The 13,769-nt window shown below is 39.6% G+C and overlaps 1 long non-coding RNA gene across 1 annotated transcript; it reads left to right on the forward strand.

Annotated features, from left to right (window-relative positions):
- Positions 1-10,630: 10,630 nt before the first annotated feature.
- On the forward strand, positions 10,631-13,126 carry LOC146575441 (uncharacterized). The gene is made up of 3 exons (XR_014892124.1): positions 10,631-10,750; positions 10,836-11,398; positions 12,544-13,126. It is a non-coding gene; the product is annotated as an uncharacterized LOC146575441 (long non-coding RNA).
- Positions 13,127-13,769: the final 643 nt, after the last annotated feature.

Here is a 13,769-nt window from a genome sequence, read left to right on the forward strand (position 1 = left end):
TTGGTGACAGTGCAAAGGAAAAAAATACCTTTTTACAGGAGAAACCTGGCTCCATGTGCCACACCTGTTTGGTGGTGACAGAAAGTAAGTAATATCACTCTCTCCAACTCTGACTCAGTTTTCTCATGAACTGGCAGCATATCTTCACAAAGTACTGAGCTAATGGTGTAGGGCTGATGGGAGGAGGTTCCCGCCCACCTTGTGATTTTCTGTGCGTTAAGGATGTGGATGAACAGTATGACTGCAGATTCACTGAGAAAAACAGCAACTGAAGGCAACAGCACAGATACACCAAAGCTAGTTTAATAGTTGAAATAAAGAAGATGTTGATCTTATTCTTGATTCTGATTCATAATATTCATTTGGTTTCAGGTAATGGCGTGAAACAGGGATATTTTTGGAATAACCGCTGCCTAAAGCGCACACCTTCTTCTTATTGCTGTGTGTAAAGTATTTTATGGTGTTCTTTGCTGTTTCTTTCACAGGTGTCTCACTCAGTGACCAGGTCCACCAGACTCCAGCTGATATGTGCAAAAACCCAAATGAGACAGCCACACTCAGATGTTTGCACACCATTTCCACCTATAACAGGATCCTCTGGTACAAGCAGTCACAGGGTGGACAGTTACAGCTGCTGGGATACATGTGGGGAAGCCGTCCCACTCTAGAGGCCAATGTGTCTGCAACCTTGGATGGTAGTGCAGATGAGAATAAAAACTGCACCTTAACAATTGAGAAACTCCAGCAGGACAGCAATGCGGTGTACTTCTGTGCAGCTAGTTTACACAGTGTTATCTATGGCTGCTTCTCAGCACAAAAACCTCACCACCACACATAATATCATCTGTGTATTACTGTTCCTGCATCTACTCAGCTTTTTATTTCAGTTGTTACAGCTGGAGTTCTTACTGTAGAGAGATCAATTCCTATATGGAGGTACAGACTTTTATTTTGAAACAGCTAATGTGATTATACAGTTCTTCCTATTATGTTTTCCTTTTTCAAAAAATAATCTGTACATAATCTGTTATACAAATTTGCAGAATTGGAGAAGTAAAAGAAAAATGGCTACTCAAAATTTATTTACATGTATTTTTTTTCTTGTTTTATTTTACACAAACATGCCTCTAAAAATAATTAGTGGTAATTGTTGGCCTCTCTGGATTTTTATTAGCACTATTCATGTGCAGCACTTCTTTAAGCTCAGTTTTTAAAACCTTGATATGTGATCACAGCCCATGGGCAAGACACCAAATATTTGAACTCTAAAGACATCAGCGTGGACATCAGGATATCTGGAATTTTTCATAGCGTGTCATTCAAATCATACAGCAGGATATTATCAATCAAAGCTTTATTCGTCACATGCAGGTTGCCCTGCAGTGAAATAGGACCCCCCCCCCCCCGACCTTACACATATAGCACAAACATTACATAGGGATACAGGTCGGAGATTGGTAGAATCAGAGAAAAACATTGAAATGTACACTACACTGGGTACAAGAGGAAAAAAAGAGACCCCTACTCATGCTATGCTTCCATGGTAGGACAGCATGAGAACAGGAAACAAAAAAACTCCTCTGCACAGAAAGCACATAAATGTCCACAGCACAACATTGTGAAGACATGACAAGCCACAGGGGTGGGTGGGGGGTGAGGAGTAATCCGAAGCGAACACAGCAGCCGCCCTGCACAGCGCTACCATTCCAGCGCGGCACACAGACCCGCCGTGTTCCCTCGCAGGAAACAAGCATCGAAGGCGTTGGAAGGGGAGGGGGGATGAGTTAGTGCCTATCAGTGTAAGTGTATGTGTGTGCGTGTACATAATTCAGCGGAGACACAGTGTCCTTCGGCCAATCAGGCTAAGTAAACAGTCCTCCAGCTGATCCAGGTGTCCTTGCAGGGATGGGAAGAATAGTCATCACACAGTCGTTATCAGGGAGTTGTTTTGGTGGGCTCCAGCCTTGGGCCTATTAACGGCTAACCTCATCTTGTGAATGAATCAATCTCCAACCTTCCTTTTATACCCAAAATTTTTGAAAGAGTAGTTGTCAAACAGATAACTGATCATGTGCAGACGAATGGTTTATTTGAAGAGTTTTAGGTTTCAGACCTCATCACAGTACAGAAACAGTATTGCAGAAGGTTACAAATGAAGTTAATGCGTAAGTTCAATCAGGAAGATCAGTAGTCACACATCTGTCTGCTTTTTCGGTATTTGGTGGCTAATTATGCTTTACATCACTTACACTTTTCCATACTGTCAAGCTCATTGCTGACATCACTAATCCAATCACTTTCCTGCCCTTCTTCGGGCCAATCAGCCTCCACTCCACATACAGTCTCACTGGACATCAAACATTCTCCCTTGTGGAACCAACCTGCTACTCACTTCTCCCATACTGCTCATGCTCTATTTAAGCTTCCATCTTCATCTCCACCACTAACGTCTAGACTGGGGTCCTACCCTGATGGGCCATCGGTGATGGGTTTGTAGCATAAACCCATTCGCTGGAACGTTCAAGACAATTCAGCTACACAGCAAAAAGCATTGAACACCAAGCAGAGCTCTTTATGATTCTCGTATACGAGGGAGACCAACTGGACACACGCCGTTCCTTCGCTTGACCCCAGTTGCTCTCGTCTGCTCCCCCGTAACACTGCTCTTTTATTGAGGTTACATTAATATACATAGGTTCATTAACATATGACGTCTACATACACACAAAGAGTACCTTGCCTGTGCGTTGTCTAAGTGTCTGTGTGTGTGTGTGTGTGTGTGTGTGTGTGGGGGGGGGGGGGGGGGGAGTCAGTGTGTGACCCCATAAACGACTTCCCTAAACCTGGAAGTCCAGCAGTTCATCTAAACAAAAGGCACAGATATACGTGTGTTTGCTATACCATATATCAGCAAGAAAAGATACGACCTCTTCCCATGACCCTAAGATTGTGAGTGTGCATGCCAGAACACTCTGGAACAGACTATTAAGGATCAAACCTCTACCAACATGATGTTGATTATACAACTCTAAGCATATATGAGTAGATATTTCTAAGCATAAATGACAATCAACAATACAAATCTAACAATTGGAGTCTAATTGCCAAAAAGTTTAATTAAATTCTATATATCAGTGAATCATGTTCAATTCCTTCTGTTGATATTTCCTTACTGAAATGATCTTCTTATGGCCTCTGACAGTGGACTCATCTCTGTGCTTGTCCTGCTAGACCTCAGTGCAGCGTTCGATACTGTCGACCATAATATCCTATTAGAGCGATTAGAACATGCTGTAGGTATTACAGGTACTGTGCTGCAGTGGTTTGTATCATATCTATCTAATAGACTCCAACTTGTTTGTGTAAATGGAGAGTCCTCTTCACACGCTGAGATTAATTATGGAGTTCCACAGGGTTCAGTGCTAGGACCACTTCTGTTTGTATTATACATGCTTCCCTTAGGCAGTAGTGATGGGATTTCCAGCTCTTTTTAGAGAACCGGCTCTTTCGGCTCCGAACCGGCTCTTCAGGTTGTTTTGTTGCTTTAATTAATTTATTATTAACAATAATATAGAATTATGCAGAAAAGGAATTACTAATGTAAAAAAAAAAGTGGTTTTATTTATATATGTTTATATATAAATATATGCGGTGGCCCCTAGAGACAAAACACGTACAAACTCTAAAACACATTTCTAGCATGAACTGAACTTCCAAAACAGAGCTACCTAGATCACTTAAATTACACAATTGAAAGCATGAAAGCATATGTGTATTGCTTGTGTATTTATACACAAGCACTCAACTTTCAACTTTTAACTATTTAAATTTTCAGCTTTTTCCTTTTAAAAAAAATTTAAAGTGAAACAACACAAAACACTGCAAACCACAACACAATTAAATATAAATTAAAATATGAAAACAAAAAGAAGATGCATATTCTCTGTCATATGGACCTGCATGAATAAACTTTCTGAATCCTTTATCATCTGCAACTGAAAATAGTTGTGGATGATTACTATACCTTTCTAATGTGACGTTGTTGTCCCTGACTCTCTTTCTCTCTCTCTCCCTCTGGCTCTATTCCTGTGCTACCAGCATAAAGCACAAGGCTCGTATGCGGAGTGAAGCGGGGGGGGGAGTGCGAGAGAGAGAGAGGGTGAGAGAAAGAAAAAAAAAACACGGCTCGGGATAAGGAGCCGGCTCGCGTCGTTCACTTCAAAGATTCGGCTCTAAGAGCCATTTCGTTCGCGACCGACCCATCACTATTAGGCAGCATCATCAGAATGCATAGCATACATTTTCACTGCTTTGCAGATGACACAATCTTATCTATCCATGAAGCCAGATAACACAATTAGTTAAACAGCAGACCTGAGTGACCTCTAACCTTCTGCATCTAAATTCAGATAGAACTGAGGTTGTTGTACTCAGACCTAAAAATCTTAGAAATATGGTATCTAACCAGATTCTTACTCTCGATGGCATTACCTTGGCCCCCAGTAACACTGTGAGGAACCTTGTAGTCCTTTATGACCAGGATATGTTCTTCAATACACATATTAAACAAATATGTAGGACTGTTAAATCCAGAATCAAATTTGAAATCACATAAAATGTCTTGAATAATCAGGCTCCATCTTATCTTAAAGGCCTTATAATACTATATCACCCCAAGAGCACTTTGCTCTCAGACTGCAGGCTTACGTGTGGTTCCTAGGATATTTAAAAGTAGAATGGCAGACCCTTCAGCTTCCAGGGTTCTTGTATTGAACCAGCTCCCAATTTGGATTTAGAAGACAGACACTATCTCTACTTTTAAGAACTGTCTTAAAAATTTATTTCTGATAAAGCACATAGTTAAGGCTGGATCAGGTGACCTTGAATCTTCCCCAGCAGGCTTAGGCTGCTAGGGGCTTCAAATGATGCACCGAGCATTTCTCCTTCTCTCACCTTGTTTCACTCATGTTTTTATTCACCTCTACATGTAAACATTAGTTGTTAATAATCTCTGGCTCTCTTCCACAGCATGTCTTTGTCCTGTCTTCCTCCCCTTACCACCGACTGATCTCAGAAGATGACAACCCCGCCCTGAGCCTGGCTCTGCAAAAGGTTTCTTCCTGTTAAAAGGGAGTTTTTCCTTCCCACTGTCGCTAAAGTGCTCACTCATATGATTGTTAGGGTTTTTTCTGTATTATTGTAAGGTCTTTACCCTACAATATAAAGTCCCTTGGGGCAACTGTTGTTGTGATTTGGCGCTGTATACAATTGAGTTGAATTAAATCAGCTCAGGTATTAAAGTGTTAAACTTTATTGTTTAACACTTCATGATTACTTCATGATCAGTGTGAATACAGAAGAAGAGTTTGGACTGGAAGACCCACTGTGGTTGAGCATCAGACACAACTCAAAACTATGCTAGAGAGCAGTTCACTTTCCATTGACCAGACTTTTCTGTGCATTAAATTATGAGGAATATATGGAGCTGAACACATCTCTGTGTATCACTCATGATGCACAGGCTTTGAATCACTTGTGGTTTCCTGTAGGGCAGACACCTGTTTCTGTGGCTGCTTTTATAATGTAGTCAACTACATACTAGACTATTTCAACATCACGCAAAAAAAGGAATCTTTCTGACATCACTGAGACTCAAAACAGGTAACAATTATTATGAAGATTTCACATTAAGAAAGTATCAAGTGTGAAGTGCTGATGGGACTGATGAAACCAACATGTGACAGAAGAAATTAAGAGGGAATCAGTTGTCACTTTGCTGTGAGAGGCATTTGAGAGTTGAGAATGATGTCACCATTTATCATCAGCACTGTTTCTCTCCTCTGTACTGCAGGTATGGTTTTAAAATCTTTATGCTATCTTTATGTTTTTCTTCTTAAAACACATATATTGCTAAAGTTCACGTTAAAAAATACTTGTTCATGTGCTTGGTTCTAGCTGTTATATGGACTAACGATGTCACACAGACCCCTACCTTACTCCTGAAAACCGGTGACTCTGCCCAGATGTACTGCCATCACAATCTGCGTGGCAGTTATTACCATATGTACTGGTTTCAGCAGTTACCAGGGGAGAGCTTGAGGTTGATTGTCCACATGCTGCCTTACAAGGCCCCAGACTTTGGAAACTTTAGTCAAGAAAAATATTCAGCCAACAAGATTGTAAGTGAGAGCGGAGCTTTCACAGTGAAACATCTGGAGCCAAGTGATAGTGGTGTGTATCTCTGTGCTGTCAGCTCACACACTGATGCAGATACCTGTCAGGCTATACCAAAACTCAACAAAGATGACTGAATATTGGGAAACTGTCAATTTGCGATCAAGGTAATGTGTCACGGAAGTTTGCAATGTGTCACAGTTCTGGGCAGGTTCGACCCAGCATTTTGAGTTCTTATGTTTTGTTTTATTTTTGCATGATTGTTTTGTTTCTCTGATGTTATGATGATTATTATTATTAGAGTTCCATGTTTCTGTTTATCCGCGTTTAAGGATTTGTTATTTCATGTATTGTTTGAGTTGCATGTGTTATATTCTGTCTGCCTCTCTGTCTGCGTCTTTGTTTAGTGGTTTCTTGTTTCCTGTTTTATTTTGAAGGTCTGTGTATCCATCATGTTTCATCCGTGTGTTCTCCCTGCTGTCCGTCATCACTTACCTCTGCCCATCCTTCTTCATGTTCGTGTCCTGGTTCGTGTTTCGTAGTTTAGTTGTTCCCAGTTCAGATAGTCTGCAGTCCAGTTTGCCGTTTTTCTATTTTGTACTTTACTTTCAATAAACCACCTTCACACCTTTACAAGTGCCTGCGTTTGGATCCTACTTCATTATCTCCACATGGCTCACTTCACTCGCCGTGACACAATGTCCACCCGATAGTTCATTTGGATTGAGGTTGGATCAAATTCATGCCATAAATGAACCACTCGGGAGTTGATTTGGAACTGTATCAAGACCACCTCCTCCAAAGAGTCTGGGTGGGATTGATACTCTCTAATACTAATTATAGGATTTGCATCTACTAGCTATGCTGAGGGGTAGCTCTGGCAGCCGCCTGTATTTTTGGTTGATTCCAGCCTTTTTTTTCTTGTTCTGACACAAGCGGCATCTGATGTGGTCTTCTGCCACTGTAAATCTACCTATATCAAGGTTCAACATGTTGTGTATTCAGAGATGCTCTTCTGCATATCTTGATTTTATCAAGTGGTTATTTGATATACGACTGCCTTCCCATCAGCTCAGAAAAGTCTGACTATTCTCCTCTGACCTCTGGCATTAACAGAGGTTAATTCCTACCCCAGGAAAACCCCAGGAAACTGCCACTCAGTGGATATTTTCTCAGTTTCAGTTTTCTCAGTAACTAATTACTGATTACTTCCCCCAAAAAGTAATCCTGTTACTTTACTGATTACTTATTTTCAAAAGTAATTAATTACTTTAGTACTTTTTAAAAACACGATTTACAACCTGAATAGGTGATAAAGTGATCTGTCAACCCAGTTCTACTTTTTCTGCATAATCCATCATACAAAATGTAATCAAATGGAAAAGTCTCTTTTTTTAACTTGTTTTATCAGTTTTAATCTTTTAACTTTATGCATCAAGCAAAAATTTAATTATATGCAACATTCTCTGACTTGAAGAAATTAGTTTAACATTTAAACCTATTTTCTACACATTCCAGCACATGAAATAATTTTTTTTGTGTGTGTTTACACTCAGTCTTTCAAATAGATGCAAGTAAAACACAGCAGAAAATAAATAAAGTCAAAGACTCAGCGGTCCTGTTGCTCTATTTTCACCTGTAAAGCAGGAGTGTGCTCTGGTGCAGGTGTGGCGCAGCGGTCAGTGGAAGAATCCACGAGTTTCTCTGTGAATTTCCCATTATGTCGTTGCGCACTCGGTGCTTGTTTAGGGTTTTGTTCGGTGTAAAAAGAAGTTTTCTTCCCACGCACAACGGACGCTAATGTTTTTGTCACTTTATATGGAATCAAACTCAAAGTAAGGTCAGTACTTCCAAGCTTTAAACGTTGCACGCTCATACTCTCTCTCGCACTCGATATATGATCCATTGTTGATCTGCAGACAGCTGTTGTCACGAACGTCGCACTCGCTTACGTCACTGTCATGAGACATTCTCGCAAAGAAATCACGGTTTTAGTAACGCAGTAACGCAGCGTTCCTACGGGAAAGTAACAGTAATCTAATTACCGTTTTTGCAATAGTAATCCCTTACTTTACTCGTTACTTGAAAAAAGTAATCAGATTACAGTAACGCATTAGCGCGTTACTGCCCATCTCTGTATTATATGCATGGAGAGAGAGAGAGAGAGAGAGAGAGAGAGAGTTATGCTGTGAAATGCCACATGGTGGAGCCATTCTTACTTTTCAGAACATTGTGTAATTTTAGATTAATACCAACACCTGATATAAAAATGTACACAAGAATATGTTAAAGTGTTCTCATCTTAAAAAACAGGAAGGAACAACCAAGAACCAGATGACCATTCACATGTAAGGAGGTGGAGTCATGCTGTGCATTACCCACACCCCTTTCATCCTCTTTCCTCCTCAGACCTCAGAGACACAAGCTGATGTGACAAAACTGAGGAGGAGCTCTCCATTATAGAAGACATTAAAATGATCTACTTTCTCTTTTTCTTTTTTCTAGCAGGTACTGACTCATATTCCTTCTCTCATTTATTCATTGCAAATAATATATAACAAGAAAAAATGTTCTTGTGTTCTCTCCAGATTGCTGTGTGGGTATCCATCAGACTCCCCCTGCTCTCATCAAAAAGCCCGATGACATGGTGCAGCTAGTCTGCACCCACAATCTAACTGAATACAGAGTGATGCTGTGGTACCAACAGCCAGCTGGCCAGACAGATATGAAATGCATTGGATATATCAACTATCAGGATGTCACAGTGGAAGAGACATATAAACAGAATTTCGAGATCAGTGGAGATCTTAGTACAAGTGATATAAAAAATGTTTCACTAATAATCCAGTTGACAGGAGCTCAAGACAGTGCAGTGTACTATTGTGCAGCTCGTTTTGCACGGTGACACAAAATCTTTCTGGTATTTACAAAAACCCCAAAGCACAGGCTACAAGTGCTGATAGATTTGTAGATGGCACAGAGGAGCAGCCACCTGTTTCTGTGGCTCTCATTTGGGTTTATGTCCTATTAAGGCTGTTCTTTCCCTAAGACGTTGTGCAGAAATACAGTAGCAAGGTTGGTGTGTGTTTCCAGCAGCATTCATAGGGTTCCTTGGAAAAACTCCTGACAGCTCTTTCTAATACACCTCACTAACATGGCTACGGCGGGCTAATAATGTGTGACGATACTATTTAGTTATCACGCATTAACCAAATAATGACTTGGAATCAGCTGAGACTGAAATTTACATAACTGGGGCAATAGTGTGGAAACAAATGTGACAGTGCAAAATCAGTTTGTAATAGTAAAAAGTCATTTATTTGTTCAATGATTTCATTTTAACATTCTTTGTAATGTGTTGTACCAAATAAAACTTGGTTGCTTTGATATTCATTCTAGGCCATCTCTAGCAGTGGATGGGGATGGACACCAAATTGGCATTTTCTCCAAGCAATTGAATGTTTTAAAAGAAATCATTTTGTTCAGCCAATGGAAAAAGTACCATAACACAGCAATAACATGAAAATAAGCTTCTTATCTTATAAGATATTCTATTTTTTCTGATCACAGATACATATTTAAATGTGAACAAGAGGGTGAGACGTGTGCTGAAGGCAGATTACATGTTTACATTTTCTTTTTACTAGATATTCATTTTACTCACCAACATTTTTTTTGTTTTAATAATGATGTATTGCATTTATATAGCGCTTTCCTAGGCACCCAAAGCACTTCACAATTCCACTATTCATTCACTCTCACATTCACACACTGGTGCAGGCAAACCACAGTTGTAGCCACAGCTGGGGCAGACTGACAGAAGCGAGGCTGCCATATCGCGCCATCTGGCCAACACCAGTAGGCGGTAGGTTAAAGGACACTGCAAATAATGTAACTAATTTGTAATATCCATTTTCACACTATACATAATTATTGTGTTCCTCTTGCTACAATAATACAGGGAAAACCACTCGGCGAAGGAAAAACTCCCTTTTAAGAGAAACCTCTGTAGAGATGCACAGAGATGAATAGTCATTGTTTTTAGCAATTTCGATTCAAAATACATTCTTTGTATATTATAATGGGATGGGTATAGAAGCAGGTCATCTACCAATTGGTTGTGGTGGTTGGTGGTTCGATTCCTGGCTCTATGCAGACAACAGTGCCCATCCACATCAGAAGTTTAAAGGTTTAAACTTTGTTTTTTTGTTTGATTTTCTGTCAGACAAAATTAATTATTTCCTCTTAATTTATTAAGTGCAGTAAATCTCTCAAGTATTCACCAAAATTCCCTTTTCAGAGAATTTTCACTTGTTTTGGAGCACCTCAATATAAAATCTTTTCACAGTACGCTGTCCCCTAAAAATGAGACTTGACTTTTAACTTCTTCTAGATTCTAAATGAGACGGCTACACTTTAACTGGTGCTGACGTGAGACTTCATCATCGTGGTGAGATGCTGTTGCCACTTTGTCTCCTCCCTTTCCTGCACCAGACTCAGAGTTACTGTCAGTCAGCAGGTGTGAACATGAACAGTTTTTTAATATCAGTTATTATTGCACTGTTGGGAATCAAAGGTAATTATTTACTTAATATTTCTGTCTGCTCAATGCTGCAAGTTTCATGACAAGATTTGATTTAACGTTAGTATTTTTTCTACAGGGGCATCACCAAATCAAAATGAAAATGTTCATCAGACTCCGACTGATCTCCTGAAGAACATAACTGATGGAGACAAGCTGACCTGTAAACACAAAGTCAAGAGCTACGACACTATTGTGTGGTATCATTGCCCAGCAGGAGACACCTCTCTGAAGCTAGTTGGTTTTACAAGTTATAAGGAAATTCAGACTGTGGAGAAACCCTATGAGGGCTTATTCAGCGTGAGTGGAAATGGAGAGGTTGAAGCATTCCTGCACTTGGGCAAACTCAGGCACCCTGAAAACAGCGGGCATTATTTCTGTGCAGTTTCTAGTCCCACCACAGCAGAAAAGCCTGAAATTCCTCTACAAAAACCTTCATCTGACCCTGAACACCTGCAGCAAACCACATGCCCACAAACCTTTGCAGACAGTGGGAGGAGCTGCGCTGGAGAAGTTGACAGAAAGATACAGCGAATTCTAGTCCTTTTCAAACGGTTGAGTTCAGCTGGGATTCGAGCTGGTTTATCACATTCAACATGAACTGGTCTCATCTCTTCATACACATCATCATCTTCATTAAAGGTATTCATAGAGACTCTCTGTCCTTTAGAATTTTGACTTAGAAGTGGTTTCCATGTTTTCTATTTGTATAAAAACTATAAAACTTTGTAATTTGGGCATTCATAATTGCATTCAGTTAATGGTTTTATTAGTGTTCAATGATCAGACTTTTAGTTTAAACCCTGAAGTCTGAATCCTCAGTTCTAACAATAGCTCGCTGTGCTTTCCCCAGTGTCTTTGCATTCAGGTAACAAAAATCATTGTGACTGAAATATATCAAAAACAGTTTGTGTTATTTATGTAGAGAGTTCTTCTACTTGTTGTCCAATAGATAGTTTAGAGGTTCGACTTGAGATTATTTCCTGTCGGTCTTATTTCCTACTACTTGACACTCTTTTTTTATACTGCCAACACTTTATTCACTGTTAGTCACTTATAGTTTTTTATTCACTTATTCAGTCACTGTCATTTAAAAACTGTGTACATACTGTATATTTTAAGTATTTTTTTTATCTCACTCTTATTGTCTGTTTATGCCCTGTCCTTATTTTTAAAGTCATGCTGCTCTGTTGTATCTTAATTGCCCCTTGGGGATAAATAAAGTCTCTGATTCTGTCATCAATGAGGACCACAAAGGGTTAATCTTTTATTGGAAAATTAAGTGCTGCAAAGCATCTGAACTAGTTATTTCCAATTATTTTACCCTTCCATGGTCAGCCTTCAGCAGAGACATGTTCCAGATAGTCAGCCACATTAGAGTGATTAGTTCTGATTTTCAGTATTTCCCTCCCTCTGAGTCCGTCTACAAGACAGCAAGACACGGGACAATACAGACCAGGTTCTAAAAGATTAGGAATTAAAGTTGCTAATAGCTGTTATTTTAAATAGGGAGTCCAGGGGAATGTACGCACAAGTACAGGTCATTTAAAGAGGTTAAGAGAGAGAGTTAGGGATAGGGTTTATAAACTCTCTGATGTCTAATCGTATTATTAATTATCAATTAGCCAACAAACCCTCTTTTAATTCGTCATATTCTCAGATTGAACTACATTTTGTGTACTTTTTATTCTAATCCTATAATTAGCAGTTGTCTCAGTGAGCATAGAATCCTTCAAAAGAAATGCCATCAATTTACAACCTGTCAACTTTTCTTTGTTTCTCTACAGGAGTGTCCCTCGATAAAGAAATAAAGGTTCTTCAAACTCCAGAGCAGCTCCTGAAGCCGCCGAATGAGGAAGTCAGGCTGACCTGCAAACATAAAAACCAAAACTTTAACACTATTTTGTGGTATCAGCGCTCCAAAGGAGACACTGCTCTGAAGCTGATTGGCTTCATGTATTATCAGTCTCCAACTATTGAACCATCATTTGTAGGTCAGTTCAACATTAGTGGAAATGGAGAGAGTGCAGTGGATCTTCACATCCTGAGACCGAGACACCCTGAACACAGTGCAGAGTACCTTAGTGCCGCAAGATAGCACAGTAATGAATGCAGCTCATCTCTCTTACAAAAACTGCATATGCTAACAGATGGTAAACCACTGGTATCATGTGATGAGGTTGGAAAGCACTGAGATAAGAAGCTTTTTTCCTTCAACGATGCTTCAGTTTAGCCTCCATAACAGTACAGACTGATAAACAATAGAATTAAAGCGATACCCCACAAGCGTTTTACAGCTGAGGGGTAATGATGATGTGGTTCAAGCTTCTGGTAGTCAATAAAAGGTAACAGTTTTTAAGCATTTAACATTCTTTGTAGTTTTTAATGTTACTTATAGACTAATTGGTCTATATTATAATTTCCATGCTTATTTGGGAAACTGTAAAGGTGAAAATAAAATCTATTAAAAAATGATTATGTGTGTGCTTATGTATTATATTAACATAACTATGGCAAGTTATGTCATCCTCCAGCAATTTTATTTTGTGTGAATTCAAAGTTTACAGTAAAAGAAGTGAATGATTGTTCCTAAATCAGTCCAACCAGCAATTCAGTGTGAGTTTAACAGCTCCTGTGGTCAGGCACAGAAAAGGAAGCTAATTCTTTCTGCAGGTCCAGTGTATGTAATGTGTTACTGAAACCCTCCACGTCACAACTTCTGATGATAAGAAGAACAGACCAGACACACTCTGGTGGTTGAGCCTTGTGTTTTCACTGATACGCTTTAGCCTCTGTGGAATGTTTAGTCCAAGTACACGACTCCTGGATCTCGACTCAGGACAGTTATATTTCTCTGTTAACCCAAATGTTTTTAGTTCACACCTACACCACACAATGAAGAAAAGATTAAGCTAATTTGTGCTATTTCTGAGGGTTGTTTGGGTTTCCTTTTAGGATGTTGCAAGCCAGTTCAGATGGGTACCATGGTTATGCATTTAACCCCATCAATTTG

Source organism: Mchenga conophoros, linkage group LG4, assembly GCF_057382185.1.
Source record: "Mchenga conophoros isolate Kocher_MC1m ecotype Shallow Benthic linkage group LG4, M_conophoros_male_GT1.1, whole genome shotgun sequence".
Taxonomy (NCBI): domain Eukaryota; kingdom Metazoa; phylum Chordata; class Actinopteri; order Cichliformes; family Cichlidae; genus Mchenga; species Mchenga conophoros.